Here is a 20473-nt window from a genome sequence, read left to right on the forward strand (position 1 = left end):
AATCTCCCTTCACTTTCCTGAGGATTCATAATAATAATCATTTTGGCTAAACACTAAGTCATGTGCTGGATTCATAAGGTTTACATTATAGTGCAGGTACATGAAATAGCATTCACTCATGTTTTATTTCATGAGTGATTAATAATTGATTCCTACATGTAATACATTAATGAATTCATTATGAATGTGCACTAGTTCATTTTGTCTAATGTAAGTGGTGGACAAGGTACACAAACCATTTAGTTGAGTTAAAGTAGAGATATCCAAGGTAAAATATTACTCCAGTAAAAGTAGTAGTAAAAGTAAAAATACTCTTTACCTCCACTTGAGTAAAGTACTAAAGTATTTACCTTCAAATGTACTTATGTATGAAAGTAAAAGTAGCATGATTTATTATGGCTCTAATGTTTTATGATCATTTCTGTAACAAGACTCTGGATTAATCAACTCATTTTAGGTAAAAAGACTCTAGTGTCATTAATTAAGCTTAACTGACTAATCTAAATTCGGTTATACCTATTAATTAAAATAAACATGTAACATTTAGTGCTGAGCAAATGCTAAACAATAACAGTATTAAGTATATTAATGACATTAAATTGATAATTTTTTTAAAACAAAGCAACATACAGCTAAAAATGTTTGATAAGTAGTGGAAATGAATGGGGCTCTATGGGTTGTTTGGAACTATACAGAGCTCCATAACCCGGAAGCTGCGCAGAAAAAATGTCCCGCCCCCTTTTCAACGGATCCCTATGGGTGTGTCGCCACTCTGTTCTCTCTACCGCTCTGGGCATGGCTCTCTTTTACACTTGTTGTCTTCAAGATTAACCTCGTCTGACAGTGAACGATTTTAAATGTACAACTCCAGCTACATTGACAAATACGAAGGTAAGTACGTTTGCAAACATTTCCTTAACCATGCAAGTAGGCTAGTTGTAAACTGGTTAGTGGTTGTTTTGCTAGACTAGACAAACACTACATCTAGCTTGACAGACCATTATTGAGATTCATGTTTTAGTTAGCTTTGAAGCATACCATTACAATTTCATTTTGATGCATCTTCTCCCTGCACAGTGTCAGGTATATGTATATATAATGTATGTGTGTTAAATTCTCAGGTGGAGCGGTCTGGGTTCTTTCTGTGTGGAGTTTTCATGTTCTCCCTGTATCCATGTGGGTTTCCTCCGGGTGCTCCTGTTTCCTCCCACAGTCCAGAAGTGTGTAAGTGAGGTGAATTGGAGACACTAAATTGTCCATGACTGTGTTTGATATTAAAACTGATGAATTGAACTGATGAATCTTGTGTAATGAGTAACTACCGTTTCTGTCATGAATGTAACCAAAGTGTAAAACATGACTTTAAATTCCTAATAAAACATAAAACAAACTTAACATATCTGACTGGATATATTACCAATTTACCCTCAATCTTTTGATTAAGTGTAAAAAGTTTTGTTTGCCAATATATTAATGAGTTATCTTTTATTTATTATCAAATGTTATATGTCAGACCTTAAAATTTTCATGTCAATTGATTAATTTGATGTTACAGTATTAACATGTCTTTCTCCAAAAAACATTTTTGTAGTAAATGTGAGGATAAACTTTGTTTTTTTATTCTTATGTTTCTTACGGCAGGTTATCAAGACATAATCATTACAGAATTTATCAGTGTCAAGCTGGCAGCAATGGGCTATTAAATATATACTGTATGCTGTTCAATTCCAAACCTTGTATCATGTTACAAAAGAGAAAAAATGACTTTCATTTACAGTTAAATGTAAAAAGATTTTATTTCAAGTCTTTAACACCATTCAAGTGGTCTATTCATCATGAATTAAATGCTAAACAACTGCCAGATTCACAAAACGTGAGAAACGGCAAAGGTGGAGATAAAATGTTTTACACACTCAATATGGACAAGTATTGAAACACCAGCTCATTTACTGTTTCTTCTGATATCTATCTATCCATCCATCTATCTGTCACTGATCAGCCATAGCATTAAAACCACCTCCTTGTTTCTACACTCACTGTCCATTTTATCAGCTCCACTTACCATATAGAAGCACTTTGTAGTTCTACAATTACTGACTGTAATCTGTTTCTCTGTATGCTTTGTTAGCCCCCTTTCACCCTGTTCTTCAATGGTCAGGACCCCCACAGAGCAGGTATTATTTAGGTGGTGGATCATTCTCAGCACTTCAGTGACACTGACATGGTGGTGGTGTGTTAGTGTGTGTTGTGCTGGTATGAGTAAATAAGACGATAAATACAGTGCCCCGTGGGCAGTGTCCTGTGACCACTGATGAAGGTCTAGAAGATGACTAACTCAAACAGCAGCAATAGATGAGCGAAGGTGGACCAACTAGGTAGGATTGTCTAATAGAGTGGACAGTAAGTGGACATGATATTAAAAAACTCCAGCAGCGCTGCTTTATCTGATCCACTCATACCAGCACAACACACACTAACACACCACCACCATGTCAGTGTCACTGCAGTGCTGAGAATCATCCACCACCTAAATAATACCTGCTCTGTGGTGGTCCTGATTATTAAGAACAGAAAGGAGGCTAACACAGTATAGAGAGAAACAGATGAACTACAGTCTGTAATTGTAGAACTGATAAAATAATCAAAGAGTGTAGATATAAAAGGTATGTTTACATAATAAAGAGGCTTTTAATGTTTTTTTATGCTTTTGTTTAAACACAGAAATAGAGTATAAACTATAATATATATTTACAATATTTAAATGTACACGTTCTTTAAAAAAAATTGCAGATAAAGGCGAGTGTTTAGCTTCATGCCTTGTCAAGTGGTCCAATCCGATAGTTCACATGCAGGCAAAACACAGTAAACAAACATAGCAATCACTCTGTCGAGCAACTTATGCTCTTTCACCCGTCGAATGCAGCGTTCAACATGAACCCTGAGAATTTTCCGATCCACCTCGATCTTGTGTTTGAAAACGCAAAACCTTCTTACTCATTTTAAAACGCATACGACATGTTGTGTTTAGAATTTTACCGGGGTTCTCACACACCAGACTGTCCGACTAAGGCTAAACGGAAACACGTCACAGAGCTTGCATGCAAAGAGCCAATAGCATTCGTTGATAGAGCCGGCCCTGACTCCGCCCCCAAACTGTCAAAACCGCCCTTTGAAAACTCGAGCGCAAAAGCTGCTCTCGCGCAGAAAGAGCAGCCGAGCGCAATTTGCACAACAATGAAATCGAGCAGAAAAACAACATTCGAGAGTGAAAAAGACAGTTTGAGAGCGATTTTATGATCAGTGCGCACGCAATTCTTCTTTTTGTGCTCGCGAGTTTCACATTTGCACTCGCGAGAGGAATATTTACACACGCGAAATGTTAAAATTTGCGCCCGCTAGTTTTGACATTGATGTGGCGCCATACTTTAGTGTCTGTAGCAATACTATTATCTTGTTAATAATGACATTACAAAATGTTTTTAAGCATCATACAAGCTCAAAAAAGTTTTTAAAAATGTGTGTTATTTCACACTGCATATTTAACAACAGAAAAGGTTAAAGAGGCCTGCAAACACAGCATTGCAGTGCAAAAAAGTTTTCTAGCGTCACTAATTATTTGTTATAATGACATTACAAAATGCTTTTTTCGCCTCATACATGCTCAAAGAAGTGTATTAATACTGTTCATCATTTTTTTTATTTTGTACATTGATATTACTTTGCTGAAGGTGTTATGTCACAGTGCAGTTTTAGCGTCAGACAAGCTCAAGGAAGCGCTTCAGGCAAAGTACTATAGCGTTTTTGAGCATTATTTGTTAATAATGACATTACAAAATTCTTTTTAAGGTTCATACAAGATCAAAGAAGTGTTTAAATACAGTTCATCAAAGTTTTGTTTATTTTGTACATTCGGATTACTTGGCTGAAAGTGTTATTTCACTCTGAAGTTTTAGCGTCAGACAAGTTCAAAGAATCATTTCTTTTAGAACAGTACTCTAGTGCTATAGTGTTTATGAGCATCACTAAAAATTTGCCAATAATGAAATTACAAAATGCTTTTTCCACCTCATACCAGCTCAAAGAAGTGTTTTTGAACAGTTCTTCAGTGTTATCTTCTTTTTCTACATTTGTATTACTTTGTTGGAAGTGTTATTTCACACTGCAATTTTAGCGTCAAACAAGCTCAAAGAAGCTTTCAGTATTGTAGTGCAAAAAGGTTTTTGAGCATTACTAATAATTTGTTAATAATGACATTACAAAATGCTGGTTCAGCCACATACCAGCTCACAGAAGTGTTTAAATTCAATTCATCAGTGTTTTGTTTATTTTGTACATTCGGATTACTTGGCTGAAAGTGTTAGATAGATAGATAGATAGATAGATAGATAGATAGATAGATAGATAGATAGATAGATAGAGAGATAGAGAGATAGAGAGAGAGATAGATAGATAGATAGATAGATAGATAGATAGATAGATAGATAGATAGATAGATAGATAGATAGATAGATAGATAGATAGATAGATACTTTATTAATCCCGAAGGAAATTGAGGTGTTATTTCACACTGCAGTTTAAGCGTCAGACAAACTCAAAGACGCTCTTCTTATTTAAGTTGAGTTTAAATGAAACTAAAAATGAATTTTGTAATGTAGTAATTAACAAATTATTGGTAATGCTTAAAAACACTACAGCAATACAGTACTGGGACAGAAGAACGTCTACTAATAATGACATTACAAAATGCTGGTTCAGCCACATACCAGCTCACAGAAGTGTTTAAATTCAATTCATCAGTGTTTTGTTTATTTTGTACATTCGGATTACTTGGCTGAAAGTGTTATTTCACACTGCAGTTTAAGCGTCAGACAAACTCAAAGACATTCTTCTGTGCCAGTACTGTATTGCTGTAGTGTTTTTAAGCATTACCAATAATTTGTTAATTACTACATTACAAAATTCATTTTTAATTTCATTTAAACTCAACTTAAATAAGTGTTGAAATACAGTTCATCAGTGTTTAGTTTATTTTGTTCTTTCAAATTACTTTGCTGAAGGTTTTATTTTACTCTACAGTTTTAGCGTCAAGCTTTCAAGCACAATACTGTAGTGCTTTAGTGTTTGCAGCAATACTATTATCTTGTTAATAATGACATTACAAAATGTTTTTAGGCATCAAACAGGCTGAAATTTTTTTTTTAATTTTTTTTAATCAGTTTTTTTCAGTTTTGTACTTCAGGCAAAGTACTGTAGTGCGGTAGTGTTTTTGAGCATTACCATTAATTTGTTAAAAATGTTACAAAACATGCAAAATGATTTTTCAGCCTCATACAAGCTCACAGAAGTGTTTAAATACAATTCAAAAGTATTTTGTTTATTTTTTACATTCGGGATTACTTAGCTGATGGTGTTTATTTCACACTGCAGTTTTACTGTCAGACATGCTCAAAGAATCTATTCTTTCAGCACAGTAGTGCTGTAGTGTTTTTGAGCATTACTAAAAATTTTGTAAAAATGAATTTACAAACTGCTTTTTCGGCCTCATACAAGGTCAATAAAATGTTTAAGAACAGTTCATCAGTGTTTTCTTAATTTTGTACATTCGTATTACTTTGTTGAAGGTGTTATGTCACAGTGCAGTTTATCGTCAAACAAGCTCAAATAGCTTTCAAGCACAGTATTGTAGTGCAAAAAAGTTTTTAAGCATTAATAATAATTTGTTAATAATAACATTACAAAATTCTTTTCATGCCACATACAATCTTAAAGAAGTATTTAAATACAGTTCATCAAAGTTTTATTTATTTTGTACATTCGGATTACATTGCTGAAGGTGTTATTTCACACCACAGTTTTAGCGTCAGAGAAACTCCAAGAAGCTTTCAAGCACAGTATTGTAGTGTTTTTGGCATTACTATTATTTTTTTAATAATGACATTACAACATTACATTTGTTATATAATTACATTACAAAATGTACTTTGTACTACTTTGCTGAACGTGTAATTTCACACTGACGTTTTAACGTTAGACAAGCTTAAATAAGCCTTTAAGCACAGTACTTTAGTGTTTTTAAGCATTACTAATAATTTGTTAATAATGACATTACGAAATGCTTTTTAAGCCTCATAAAAATTCAAATAAGTTTTTCAATTCAGTTCATCAGTGTTTTGTTTATTTTTCTAACTTCGATTCAATTTGCTTAAGGCGTTTTTTCACACTGTGGTTTTATTGTCAAAGAAGCTCACAAAAAGCTTTTTAAGCCTCATTAAAATTCAAATGAGTGTTTAAATAAAGTTCATCAGTGTTTTTTTTTTTTTTTTTGTAATTTCATTACTCTTTGCTGAAGGTGTTATTTCACACTGCAGTTGTAGCGTTAGACAAGCTCAAAGAAGCCTTCAAGCACAGTAATGTAATAATTTGGTAATAATGACAGTGGGAAATGCTTTTCCAGCTTAATTAAAATTCTAAGAATTTTTTAAGTACAGTTCATCAGTGTTTTTGTTTATTTTGTAAACTTTGTTTTACTTTGTTTAAGGTGTCATTTCAAAATGCAGTTTTAGCGTCAGACAAGCTCAAAGAATCCTTCAAACACAGTTCTGAAGTGCTTTAGTGTTTTGGGCATTACTATTATTTTGTTAATAATGACATTACAAAATGCTTTTTTAAAGTCATTCAAGGTCAAAGACGTGTTTAAGTACAGTTCATCAGTGTTTTGTTTATTTTGTACAATCATTTTACTTTGCTAAAATGTTTTATTTCACAAGGCAATTTTAGCATCAGACAAGCTCTAGGAATCGCGTCAGGCACAGTGCTAGTGCTGTAGTGTTTACTAATACTTTTTTAATAATGACATAACAAAATGCTTTTTTAGCCTCATACAAGCTTAAAAAAGTGTTTAAGAACAGTTCATCAGTGTTTTGTATATTTTGTACATTCATATTACCAGTGTTGTATAGTAATACTGTACTTCGTTACAGTACTTAAGTAGTTTTTTGGAGTATCTGTACTTTGCTGGAGTTTTAGTACTGTAGCGTTTTTGAGCATTATTTGTTAATAATGACATTACAAAATTCTTTTTAAGGTTCATACAAGCTCAAAGAAGTGTTTAAATACAATTCATCAAAGTTTTGTTTATTTTGTACATTCGGATTACTTGGCTGAAAGTGTTATTTCACTCTGAAGTTTTAGCGTCAGACAAGTTCAAAGAATCATTTCTTTTAGAACAGTACTCTAGTGCTATAGTGTTTATGAGCATCACTAAAAATTTGCCAATAATGAAATTACAAAATGCTTTTTCCGCCTCATACCAGCTCAAAGAAGTGTTTTTGAACAGTTCTTCAGTGTTATCTCCTTTTTCTACAATTGTATTACTTTGTTGGAAGTGTTATTTCACACTGCAATTTTAGCGTCAAACAAACTCAAAGAAGCTTTCAGTATTGTAGTGCAAAAAGGTTTTTGAGCATTACTAATAATTTGTTAATAATGACATTACAAAATGCTGGTTCAGCCACATACCAGCTCACAGAAGTGTTTAAATTCAATTCATCAGTGTTTTGTTTATTTTGTACATTCGGATTACTTGGCTGAAAGTGTTATTTCACACTGCAGTTTAAGCGTCAGACAAACTCAAAGACATTCTTCTGTCCCAGTACTGTATTGCTGTAGTGTTTTTAAGCATTACCAATAATTTGTTAATTACTACATTACAAAATTCATTTTTAATTTCATTTAAACTCAACTTAAATAAGTGTTGAAATACAGTTCATCAGTGTTTAGTTTATTTTGTTCTTTCAAATTACTTTGCTGAAGGTTTTATTTCACTCTACAGTTTTAGCGTCAAGCTTTCAAGCACAATACTGTAGTGCTTTAGTGTTTGCAGCAATACTATTATCTTGTTAATAATGACATTACAAAATGTTTTTAGGCATCAAACAGGCTGAAAAAAGTTTTAAAAAAGTTTTTATCAGTTTTTTTCAGTTTTGTGCTTCAGGCAAAGTACTGTAGTGCGGTAGTGTTTTTGAGCATTACCAATAATTTGTTAATAATGTTACAAAACATGCAAAATGATTTTTCAGCCTCATACAAGCTCACAGAAGTGTTTAAATACAATTCAAAAGTCTTTTGTTTATTTTTTACATTCGGGATTACTTAGCTGATGGTGTTTATTTCACACTGCAGTTTTACTGTCAGACATGCTCAAATAATCTATTCTTTCAGCACAGTAGTGCTGTAGTGTTTTTGAGCATTACTAAAAAAAATTTAAAAATGAATTTACAAACTGCTTTTTCGGCCTCATACAAGGTCAATAAAATGTTTAAGAACAATTCATCAGTGTTTTCTTAATTTTGTACATTCGTATTACTTTGTTGAAGGTGTTATGTCACAGTGCAGTTTATCGTCAAACAAGCTCAAATAGCTTTCAAGCACAGTATTGTAGTGCAAAAAAGTTTTTAAGCATTAATAATAATTTGTTAATAATAACATTACAAAATTCTTTTCATGCCACATACAATCTTAAAGAAGTATTTAAATACAGTTCATCAAAGTTTTGTTTATTTTGTACATTCGGATTACATTGCTGAAGGTGTTATTTCACACCGCAGTTTTAGCGTCAGACAAACTCCAAGAAGCTTTCAAGCACAGTATTGTAGTGTTTTTGGCATTACTATTATTTTGTTAATAATGACATTACAACATTACATTTGTTATATAATTACATTACAAAATGTACTTTGTACTACTTTGCTGAACGTGTAATTTCACACTGACGTTTTAACGTTAGACAAGCTCAAATAAGCCTTTAAGCACAGTACTTTAGTGTTTTTAAGCATTACTAATAATTTGTTAATAATGACATTACAAAATGCTTTTTAAGCCTCATAAAAATTCAAATAAGTTTTTCAATTCAGTTCATCAGTGTTTTGTTTATTTTTCTAACTTCGATTCAATTTGCTTAAGGCGTTTTTTCACACTGTGGTTTTATTGTCAAAGAAGCTCAAAGAAGCTCACAAAAAGCTTTTTAAGCCTCATTAAAATTCAAATGAGTGTTTAAATAAAGTTCATCAGTGTTTTTTTTTTTATTTTGTAATTTCGTTACTCTTTGCTGAAGGTGTTATTTCACACTGCAGTTGTAGCGTTAGACAAGCTCAAAGAAGCCTTCAAGCACAGTAATGTAATAATTTGGTAATAATGACAGTGGGAAATGCTTTTCCAGCTTAATTAAAATTCTAAGAATTTTTTAAGTACAGTTCTTCATTTTTTTTGTTTATTTTGTAAACTTTGTTTTACTTTGTTTAAGGTGTCATTTCAAAATGCAGTTTTAGCGTCAGACAAGCTCAAAGAATCCTTCAAACACAGTTCTGAAGTGCTTTAGTGTTTTGGGCATTACTATTATTTTGTTAATAATGACATTACAAAATGCTTTTTTAAAGTCATTCAAGGTCAAAGACGTGTTTAAGTACAGTTCATCAGTGTTTTGTTTATTTTGTACAATCATTTAACTTTGCTGAAATGGTTCATTTCACAAGGCAATTTTAGCATCAGACAGGCTCTAGGAATCGCGTCAGGCACAGTGCTAGTGCTGTAGTGTTTACTAATACTTTTTTAATAATGACATAACAAAATGCTTTTTTAGCCTCATACAAGCTTAAAGAAGTGTTTAAGAACAGTTCATCAGTGTTTTGTATATTTTGTACATTCATATTACCAGTGTTGTATAGTAATACTGTACTTCGTTACAGTACTTAAGTAGTTTTTTGGAGTATCTGTACTTTGCTGGAGTATAAAAAATATCGTTAACTTTCACTTTTACTTTACTACATTTCTTAATGAAATTGTGTACTTTTACTTCGATACATTTATGCAAATTCGTCACTCGTTACTACAAAATTAAACGACAATAATTTTTTAGCTAAATGATGTAAGATGTGCGACAGCCTGCACGCAGGTTTGGTGAACCTGCGCTTGTTAATTAGATCATGAATGCGCATGTGTAAACAAACGTTCAGAGTGAAGCGCGTCGTTCATTCAAAGATACAGAAATATCTGCATTTCAGAAGCTCCCCATCCAAAGTAAAGCTTAGCATCATTGTTTTTTAATTATTATTATTAGCATTAACATTGTTCAGATATCTAGCTACCGATTACATTCGAACCAAAAATAAACCGTTTCACTAAATTTCTTTGTAATTAATTCAGTGCAGACATGAAGACATGTCCATCATCGTGTAGAGTGAGACCGGGCGTAGCCGAGTGCTCTAACATGGAGGCCAATTCATTAATATAGATGTTAAATAGAGTTGGACTTGAACAGCAGCCCTTTCTCACTCCACTCTCCTGAGAGATGAAGTGTTCTCTTATTGCCAATTCTTATTCCGCACAGGTTTTCTGTGTACATGGATTTAATAAGATCATATGTTTTACCCCCTACACCACTCTCCAACATTTTATAAAACAATCCTTCATGCCAAATGGAATCAAAAGCTTTTTAAAAATCAATAAAACATGCAAATATTTTAGAGTTATTTTGAACTACATATTTTTCGATCAGGGTGTGTAGGGTGTAGATATGATCGGTAGTGCGGTAATTTGGTAGAAATCCAATCTGACTTTTACTCAGGACGTTGTGTTGGGTAAGGAAGTGTAATAATCGTGTAATAATCGTGAGTCAGAATAACTTTCCGAGGTTACTGTTCACACAGATGCCCCGGTAATTATTAGAGTCGAATTTATCTCCACTTTTGTAGATGGGTGTTATGAGACCTTGATTCCAGATTTCAGGGAAGGAACCGACACTCAGAACCAGGTTAAAGACTTTTAACATTGCCAGGTGAAATTTGGAGCTGCTGTGTTTGATCATTTCATTCAGGATCCCGTCAGGTCCTGATGAATTCTTTGATTTTAGTTTTTTAATGTTGTCTTTAAGTTCCTGCTCAGTAATGAGAGAGTCTAGAGGATTCTGGTGGTCTTTAATAGCCCGTTCCTCTAGTCTACTAATAATTAGATTTTGTTCAGGTTTTGAATCTAATTCTACATTTTTAAAGAGTGATTGGAAATGGGTTGTCCAGATATCCCCATCCTGAATGGCCAATTCTTCCTGTTCTCTATGTTTTAATTTATTCCAACTGTCCCAGAATTGATGTGTGTTGATTGATTGTTCAATAATTGTTAGTTGTTTTAGGGTGTACTGAGCTTTTTTGGTTCTGAGTGTGCGTTTATATTGTTTAAGGGTTTCACAGTAAAGAAGTCGTGTGTTACTGTTGTTTGGGTCTCTGTGTTTTTGGTTTGATATTTTACGGAGTTCTGTTCTTAGGATTTGACAGTCTTTATCGAACCAGCTGTCATCTTTTGTAGATTTAGGTTTTGATTTAGATTAAATTTTTAATTGAGCTTTATTTGCTGTATTTTTAAAGATCTGATTAATATTTTTAACTGCCTGATTTACTCCTTTTTTACTGTGAATGTACGCAGTGTCCAAAAAGTTATCTAAGCTAGTTTGGATTTCTGTGTTGCTAATTGCTTTCTGGAACTGTTCTGCGCTGTTCTCGGCCCATCTGTAAAATTTGGGGATGTTGTACAGCTTACTGGGCCGTGTGTGTGTGGTGGGGTTAGTTTCTGTCTTTTTGATGAACACAGTAATTTGGCTGTGATCAGACAGAGGGGTTAGAGGTTTAACAGTAAATGCACTGAGAGAGAAAGGGTCTAAATCTGTTATTGCATAATCTACTGTACTATTACCAAGAGGTGAGCAGAACGTGTACCTTCCGAGTCCCCTCGTGTTCTACCATTGACGATGTACAGACCTAAAGTTCGACAGAGCTGCAGGAGGTCTTTACCATTTTTGTTAGTAACATGATCATAATTGTTTCTGTGGTTAGGGTCGAATTAGTATTAAGAATTTGGTTGTTATTGATGAATCTGTTTCCCTGTTCATTTATAATATCAGGTTGGGGTCCTGTTCTGGCGTTCAGGTCTCCACAGACGAGCACGTTTCCCTGGGCTTGGAAATGGCAGGTCTCTCTCTCCAGCTCTGAGAACATGTCTTCAGAGTAGTATGGAGAATCTGATGGAGGAATATAAATGGCACAGAGAAACAGATCCCTCTGTGATGATAGTATAGTTTTGTTTATTTTCAGCCAAATGTGGTATTTTCCAATTTTTTGTTTTTGGGAGGGTAATATGATTTCTCTGTAGTCACGGGGACTGTGAGTGACCGTGTCGGCCTTGCACCATGTTTCCTGTAGGATGATGATGTCCAGGTTTTTAATGTGTGTGTGAAAGTCAGTGTGTAAGCTTTTTAATCCGAAGGCTGATGAGCTCAGGCCATTGTGCAGATTGCAGTGTAGTGTTTAAAATAAGATAAACTTTGCAAATATATATCAGATATTTTATGTGTTTATATAATTATACATATGTATTTTTATCTTTTTATATATATATATATATATATATATATATATATATATACAGTGAGGAAAATAATTATTTGATCCCCTGCTGATTTTGTAAGTTTACCCCCTTACAAAGACTTGAACAGTCTATAATTTTTATGGAAGGTTTATTTTAACAGAGAGAGACAAACAAAATATCAACAAAAAATCCAGAAAAAAAACATTAAATAAAAGTTATAAATTAATTTGTATTTAATTAAGGGAAATAAGTATTTGATCCCCTACCAACCAGCAAGAATTCTGACCCCCACAGACACATGAGGCACACAAATTAGTCCCTTCCCTGTATAAAAGACTCCTGTCACAGAATCAGTTTCTTCCGTTCAAATCTCTCGACCACCATGGGCAAGACCAAAGAGCTATCAAAGGACGTCAGGGACAAGATTGTAGACCTGCACAAGGCTGGAATGGGCTACAAGACCATCAGCAAGAAACTTGGTGAGAAAGAGACCACTGTTGGTGCGATAATTCGAAAATGGAAGAAGTACAAGATCACAGTCAATCGCCCTCGCTCTGGAGCTCCATGCAAGATCTCACCTGGTGGGGTAAGAATGATTCTGAGAAAGGTGAGGTCAGTCCAGAATTACACGGGAGGAGCTTGTCAACTATTTTGTAAATTCGGACAACTTGGCTGAAAGTGTTATTTCACACTGCAGTTTAGGCGTCAGAAGTTTGTCTGATGCTTAAACTGTAGTGTGAAATAACACTTTCAGCCAAGTAATCCAAATGTACAAAAGAAGCCTTCAAGCACAGTAATGTAATAGTTTGGTAATAATGACAGAGAAAATTGCTTTGTATGATACTTAAAAAACATTTTGTAATGTCATTATTAACAAGATAACAGTATTGCTGCAAACACTAAATCACTACAGTACTGTGCTTGAAAGCGTCTGTGAGCTTGTTTGAGGCTAAAACTGCAGAGTGAAATAAAACCTTCAGCAAAGTAATTTGAAATTTGATGAAATGAATTTAAACACTTCTTTGAGCTGGTATGTGGCTGATTAAGCATTTTGTAATTCTCTCTTCTTTGAGCTTGTATGAGGATGACATTTTTCTTTGTAATGTTATTAATAACAAAATATAGTAATTCCTCAAACACTAAAGCATTACAGTAGTGTGCCTGAAAGCTTCTGTGAGCTTATCTGATGCCAAAACTGCAGTGTGAAATTAGACCTTCAGCAAAGTAAAACAAAGTTACAAAATAAACAAAACATTGATAAACTCATTATTAACAAATTATTAGTAATGCTCAAAAACACAACAGCACTACAGTACTGTTCCTGATGCACTTTTTCGAGCTTGTCTGTAGCTAAAACTGCAGTGTCTACTAACATCTTCAGCAAAGTAATATGAATGTACAAAATAAAAAAAAACTGATTAACTGTATTTAAAAACTTCTTTGAGCATGCATTAGGCTTAAAAAACATTTTGTAATGTCATTATTAACAAATTATTAGTAATGCTTTAAAACAATATAGTACTACAGCACTGTGCTTGAAATATTCTTTGAGCACTTCTGAGGCAAAAGCTGTTGTATGAAATAAGCAGTGAGAGTAGCAGTGAGAGAGAGGCATGCTTAGGATGAGCTCCTGAACTATTTCAGTTTTTTGTGTTTAAAATGAGATAAACTTCTGCAAAAATTTTAACAAACAAAATTTTAATAGTTATAACAATTAGGAACTTTAAACAACAGCAAAATATAAAAAGCTAAAAAGGAAAGAAACGGAGGAACACAAGAGGAACAACACAAAAGACAAAGTGAACTACAAGAGGAAGAAGATCATTATTCAACAAAGAGGAATAACAGGAGGAAACATCAAGTGGAATAAAACAAGGAACTGTACAACTCCACCACCAAGCCCACACCTCCAAACCACCGTCACCCAGATCAAAGACTCGGTGGCTCTGTTAGAAGTGGAGATAACAGAGTTAAAAGAACAGTTTCTCAGCCACACAATCAACAATAACACATCAGAACCTCTCAGAGAACAAATTGGACAACTGGAAAGGACATTACAGGAACTGAGAAGGGACACCCAAAATTTAATAAAGGAGTGAGAAACACTACAGGCTGAACTGGTACACTACAGAGAGAACATGAAGAAAGAACATTCAATCCTCAAAACAGAACTAACAAAAATCATAGAGGAGATGCACAAACGTGACAAGATCATTGACACGTTAACAACAAAGATCCAAACATCTCCTGCACTTTTGGACATTACTTCTGGAAACCATGTACACACAACAGCATGTGCCACAACAGCTCACCCCTGGACCACCATCACCCACCTCCTCAGAACAACCCACCCCTGGGCCCTCAGAACAACCCACACCAGACGGCACCCCACATGAAACACCCTGCACCACACAGCTGGACGATCATCCACAACAAAGTGACCAACCAGCTGTGTCCCACAGTTTTCAGAACTCTGAAAACTGCAGCACGGGGAATAAACAGAGCCACACACACCAGGACAGCGATCACATCAGAGCCACAGCACACCCATCAGGACACCACCGACACACCCGCTTTCAACTGGACCTACACAGCACTCCAGACCAGGACCAGGCAGAACAGCACCCCGATGCCCTCCAGTGCTGCCAACCCCACCGAACCACCCATCCAGACCACGACCAGGTAAACCAGCACCCAGACGCCCTCCAGTTCCGCCAACACCAACGAACCTCCAAGAACAGAGAACTTCAGCAGAAACCCCACGACGCCTCACCCACACCTCTGAAACGCAGCGCAGCTACGCTGAGGCTCTCAAAGGACAAGCGCAACATGCTTAAAGAAGCGCTTCGGGAACAGTACTGTAGTACTATATTGTGTTAAAGCATTGCTAATAATTTGTTAATAATGACATTATAAAATGCATTGTAAGCCTCAAGGAGTGTTTAAGTACAGTTTATCAATGTTTTGTTTATTTTGTAACTTTGTTTTACTTTGCTGAAGGTCTAATTTCACACTGCAGTTTTAGCATCAGACAAGCTCACAGAAACTTTCAAGCACACTACTGAAGGGCTTTAGTGTTTGGAAAATTACTCTTTTTTGTTATTAATAACATTACAAAAAAAATTTCAGCCTCATACAAGCTCAAAGAAGAGGTAATTACAAAATGCTTGTTCAGCAACATACCAGCTCAAAGAAGTGTTTAAATTCAATTGATCAGTGTTTTGTTTATTTTGTACATTCGGATTACTTGGCTGAAAGTGTTATTTCACACTGCAGTTTAAGCGTCAGACAAACTCAAAGACGCTCTTCTGTCCCAGTACTGTATTGCTGTAGTGGTTTTAAGCCTTACCAATAATTTGTTAATTATTACATTACAACATTCTTTTTTAGCCTTATTTATTCTCAACTTAAATAAGTGTTTAAAAACAGCTCATCAGTGTTTATTTTGTTCTTTTAAATTACTTTGCTGAAGTTTTTATTTCACTCTGCAGTTTTAGCGTCAAACAAGGTCACAGAAGCATTCAAGTACAGTACTCTAGTGTTTTAGTGTTTGCAGCAATACTATTATCTCTTTAATAATGACATTACAAAATGTTTTTTAAGCATCAAAGAAGAAAAAATACAAGCTCAACGAAGTGTTTTAATACTGTTCTTCGTTTTTTATTATTTTGTACATTGATATTTCTTTGCTGAAGGTGTTATTTCACACTGCAGTTTAAGCGTCAGACAAACTCAAAGACGAACTTCAGTCCCAGTACTGTATTGTTGTAGTGTTTTTAAGCATTACCAATAATTTGTTAATTATTATATTACAAAATACTTTTTTAGCCTTATTTAAACTCAACTTAAATAACACAGTACTGTATACTGCTTTAGTGTTTGCAGCAATACTATTATCTTGTTAAAAATGACATAACAAAATGTTTTTTAAGCATCATACAAGCTCAAAAAAGTTTTTTAAAATGTGTTTTATTTCACACTGCAAATTAACCAACAGAAAAGGTCAAAGAAACCTACAAGGACAGCACTGCATTACAAAAAGTTTTCTAGCATTACTTAGTATTTGTTATATTAACATTACAAAATGCTTTTTTCGCCTCATACAAGCTCAACAAAGTGTTTTAATACTGTTCTTCGTTTTTTATTATTTTGTACATTGATATTACTTTGCTGAAGGTGTTATGTCACACGAAAGTTTTAACGTCAGACAAGCGCTTCAGGCAAACAACTAGTAATGTAGTGTTTTTGAGCATTACCAAAAATTGGTTAATAATGACATTACAAAATGCTTTTTCAGCTTCATACAAGCTCAAAGAAAAGTTTAAATACAATTCATCAAAGTTTTGTTTTTTTTGTACATTCGAATTACTTATTTCACACTGCAGTTGTAGCGTCAGACAAGGTCCTTCAAACACAGTTCTGAAGTGCTGTAGTGTTTTGGGCATTACTATTATTTTGTTAAAAATGACATTACAAAATGCTTTTTTAAAATCATTCAAGGTCAAAGATGTGTTTAAGTGCAGTTCATCAGTGTTTTGTTTATTTTGTACAATCATTTTACTTTGCTGAAATGTTTTATTTCACAAGGCAATTTTAGCATCAGACAAGCTCTAGGAATCGCTTCAGGCACAGTGCTAGTTCTTTTGTGTTTATGAGTATTACTAATACTTTTTTAATAATGACATAAACAAAATGCTTTTTCAGCCTCATTCATGCTCAAAGAAGTGTTTAAGAACAGTTCGTAAGTGTTTTGTATATTTTCTACGTTCATATTACATTGCTGAAGGTGTTATTTCACACTGCAGTTTTGGTGTCAGACAAGCTCAAGTCCTCAGTACTCCAAGCACATCTCAAAGAAGTTTTTAAATACATTTCATCAGACGAGCTCAAAGAATATTTCAAGCACAGTGCTGTAGTACTATATTGTTTCAAAGCATTACTAATAATTTGCTAATAATGACAACACAAAATGTTTTTTAAGCTTCATGCAAGCTCAAAGAAGTTTTTTAATACAGTTAATCAATTTTTTTGGTTTTGTACATTCACATAACTTTGCTGAAGATGTTAGTATACACTGCAATTTTAGCTTCAGACAAGCTCGAAGAAGCGCTTCAGGAACAGTACTGTGGTGCTGTTGTATTTTTTAGCATTACTAATAATTTTTTAATAATGAAAATAAAATGCTTTTTAAGCCTTAAGGAGCGTTTAAGTACAGGTGATCAATGTTTTGTTTATTGTGTAATTTTGTTTTACTTTGCTGAAGGTCTATTTTCACACTGTAGTTTTAATGTCAGACAAGCTCAAAGAAGCTTTCGAGCACATACTGTAGTGCTTTAGTGTTTGGGGAATTACAAATTTTTGTTATAAATAACATTACAAAGAAAAATTTCAGCCATATACCAGCTCATTGAAATGTTTAAATTAAATTCATCAGTGTTTTGTTTATTTTGTACATTCGGATTACTTGGCTGAGAATTTTATTTCAATTACGCTCTTCAGTCCCAGTACTGTATTGCTGTAGTGTTTTTAAGCATTACCAATAATTTGTTAATTATTACTTATTATTACAAAATTCTTTTTTAGTTTTATTTAAACGCAACTTAAATCAGTGTTTAAATACAGTTCATCAGTGTTTAGTTAATTTTTTTCTTTCAAATGACTTTGCTGAAGGTTTTAATTTACTCTGCAGTTTGAGCGTCAAACAAGCTCACAGAAGCTTTCAAGCACAGTACTGTAGTGCTATTTTGTTTGCAGCAATACTATCATCCTATTACTAATGACATTACAAAATGTTTTTTAAGCATCATACAAGCTCAAAAAAGTTTTTAAATACGTTTGCTTACGATGTTAGTATACGCTGCCGTTTTAGCTTGAGACAAGATTGAAGAAGTGCTTCCTGAACAGTAATGTAGTGCTGTTGTGTTTTTGAGCATTACTAATTATTTGTTATTAATGACATTATAAAATGCTTTTTGCTTATTTTAAACATTCGGATTTCTTAGCTGAAGTTGTTATTACATGCAGGTTAAGCGTCTTTCAAACTCAAAGCAGCGTTTCAGGCACAGTACTGTAGTGTTTTGAAGCATTACTAATAATTTGTTAATAATAACATTACAAAATGCTTTTTCAGCCACATGCAAGCTCAAAAAAGAGTTTAAATACATTTCATCAATTCTTTGTTTATTGTGTACATTCGAATTACTTATTTCACACTGCAGTTTTAGCGTCAGACAAGATCAAAGAATCCTTCAAACACAGTTCTGAAGTGCTGTAGTGTTTTGGGCATTACTATTATTTTGTTAATAATGACATTACAAAATGCTTTTTTAAATACATTCAAGGTCAAAGATGTGTTTAAGAGAAGTTCATCAGTGTTTTGTTTTTTTTGTACAATCATTTTACTTTGCTGAAATGTTTTATTTCACAAGGCAATGTTAGCGTCAGACAAGCTCTAGGAATCACTTCAGGCACAGTGCTAGTTCTTTTGTGTTTATGAGTATTACTAAAACTTTTTTAATAATGACATAAAGAAAATGCTTTTTCAGCCTCATTCAGGCTCAAAGAAGTGTTTAAGAACAGTTCGTAAGTGTTTTGTATATTTTCTACGTTCATATTAAATTGCTGAAGGTGTTATTTCACACTGCAGTTTTGGTGTCAGACAAGCTCAAGTCCTCAGTCCTCCGAGCACATCTCAAAAAAGTTTTTTGTTTATTTTGTAAATTCGTATTACGTTGATGGTGTAATTTCATACGACAGTTTTTGCCTCAGACGAGCTCAAAGAATCTTTCAAGCACAGTGCTGTAGTACTATATTTTTTTAAAGCATTACTAATAATTTCTTAATAATGACATTATGAAATGCTTTTTAAGCCTCAAGCAGTGTTTAAGTACAGTTTATCAATGTTTTGTTCATTTTGGAACTTTGATTTACTTTGCTGAAGGTCTTTCACACTGCAGTTTAAACGTCAGACAAGCTCAAAGAAGCTTTCAAGCACACTACTGTAGTGCTTTAGTAATTGGGGAATTACTATTTTTTGTTATTAATAACATTACAAAGAAAAATTTCAGCCTCAAAGATGAGAGAACTACAAAATGCTTGTTCAGCCACATAACCAGCTCAAAGAAGTGTTTAAATGCAATTCATCAAAGTTTTGTTTATTTTGTACATTCGGATAACTTGGCTGAAAGTGTTATTTTACACTGCAGTTTTAGCGTCAGACAAGCTCAAAGACTCATTTCTTTTAGAACAGTACTGTAGTGCTATAGTGTTTTTAAGCATTACTAAAAAATTGCCGATAATAAAATTACAAAATCCAAACAGTTATGCTCTTATTTGAATGAAAATTGTATTCATGAAAAATTTCAATCAGGATTTAGACCCAATCATAGTACCGAAACCGCATTAATTAGAGTAGTTAACGAGTTGTTAATGTCTTCTGATAATGGATGTGTCTCTTTTCTTGTTCTATTAGATCTTAGCGCAGCGTTTGATACGGTCGATCATAACATTTTACTGGAGAGGCTAGAAAATACAGTAGGTGTTAAAGGACTCGCACTCTCTTGGTTTCAATCATATCTGACTGACCGCTCGCAATTTGTTTATGTAAATAATAAATGCTCGGAAACTACAAAAGTAAAGTGTGGTGTTCCACAGGGCTCGGTACTTGGTCCGCTATTATTTACACTCTATATGCTTCCACTGGGTGAAATTATTCATAAACATGGCGTAAAATTTTACTGCTATGCAGATGACACACAGCTGTATATATCAGCCAAACCAATCGATACTGACACAATCAGTAAGATAGAAGATTGTGTAAACGACATAAAAAACTGGATGTCGTGTAATTTTCTTTTACTTAATTCAGATAAAACTGAGGTTTTACTTGTTGGCTCTAAAGCTGCAAGAGACAAGTTGTCTAACCTGGTGCTAAACCTAAACACTTTCTCTGTTACTCCCAGCCCAGATGTAAAAAACTTGGGTGTCACAATAGATTCAGATCTTTCCTTTGATACACACATTAATAATATTACTAGAGTTGCTTTCTATCATTTGCGTAATA

General features: G+C 33.8%; 1 long non-coding RNA gene across 1 annotated transcript; it reads left to right on the top strand.

Moving 5' to 3' along the window:
- Positions 1 to 759: 759 nt before the first annotated feature.
- Positions 760 to 1390, top strand: LOC134316411 (uncharacterized). The gene is made up of 2 exons (XR_010013092.1): positions 760 to 891; positions 1122 to 1390. It is a non-coding gene; the product is annotated as an uncharacterized LOC134316411 (long non-coding RNA).
- Positions 1391 to 20473: the final 19083 nt, after the last annotated feature.

Source organism: Trichomycterus rosablanca, chromosome 6, assembly GCF_030014385.1.
Source record: "Trichomycterus rosablanca isolate fTriRos1 chromosome 6, fTriRos1.hap1, whole genome shotgun sequence".
NCBI lineage: Eukaryota > Metazoa > Chordata > Actinopteri > Siluriformes > Trichomycteridae > Trichomycterus > Trichomycterus rosablanca.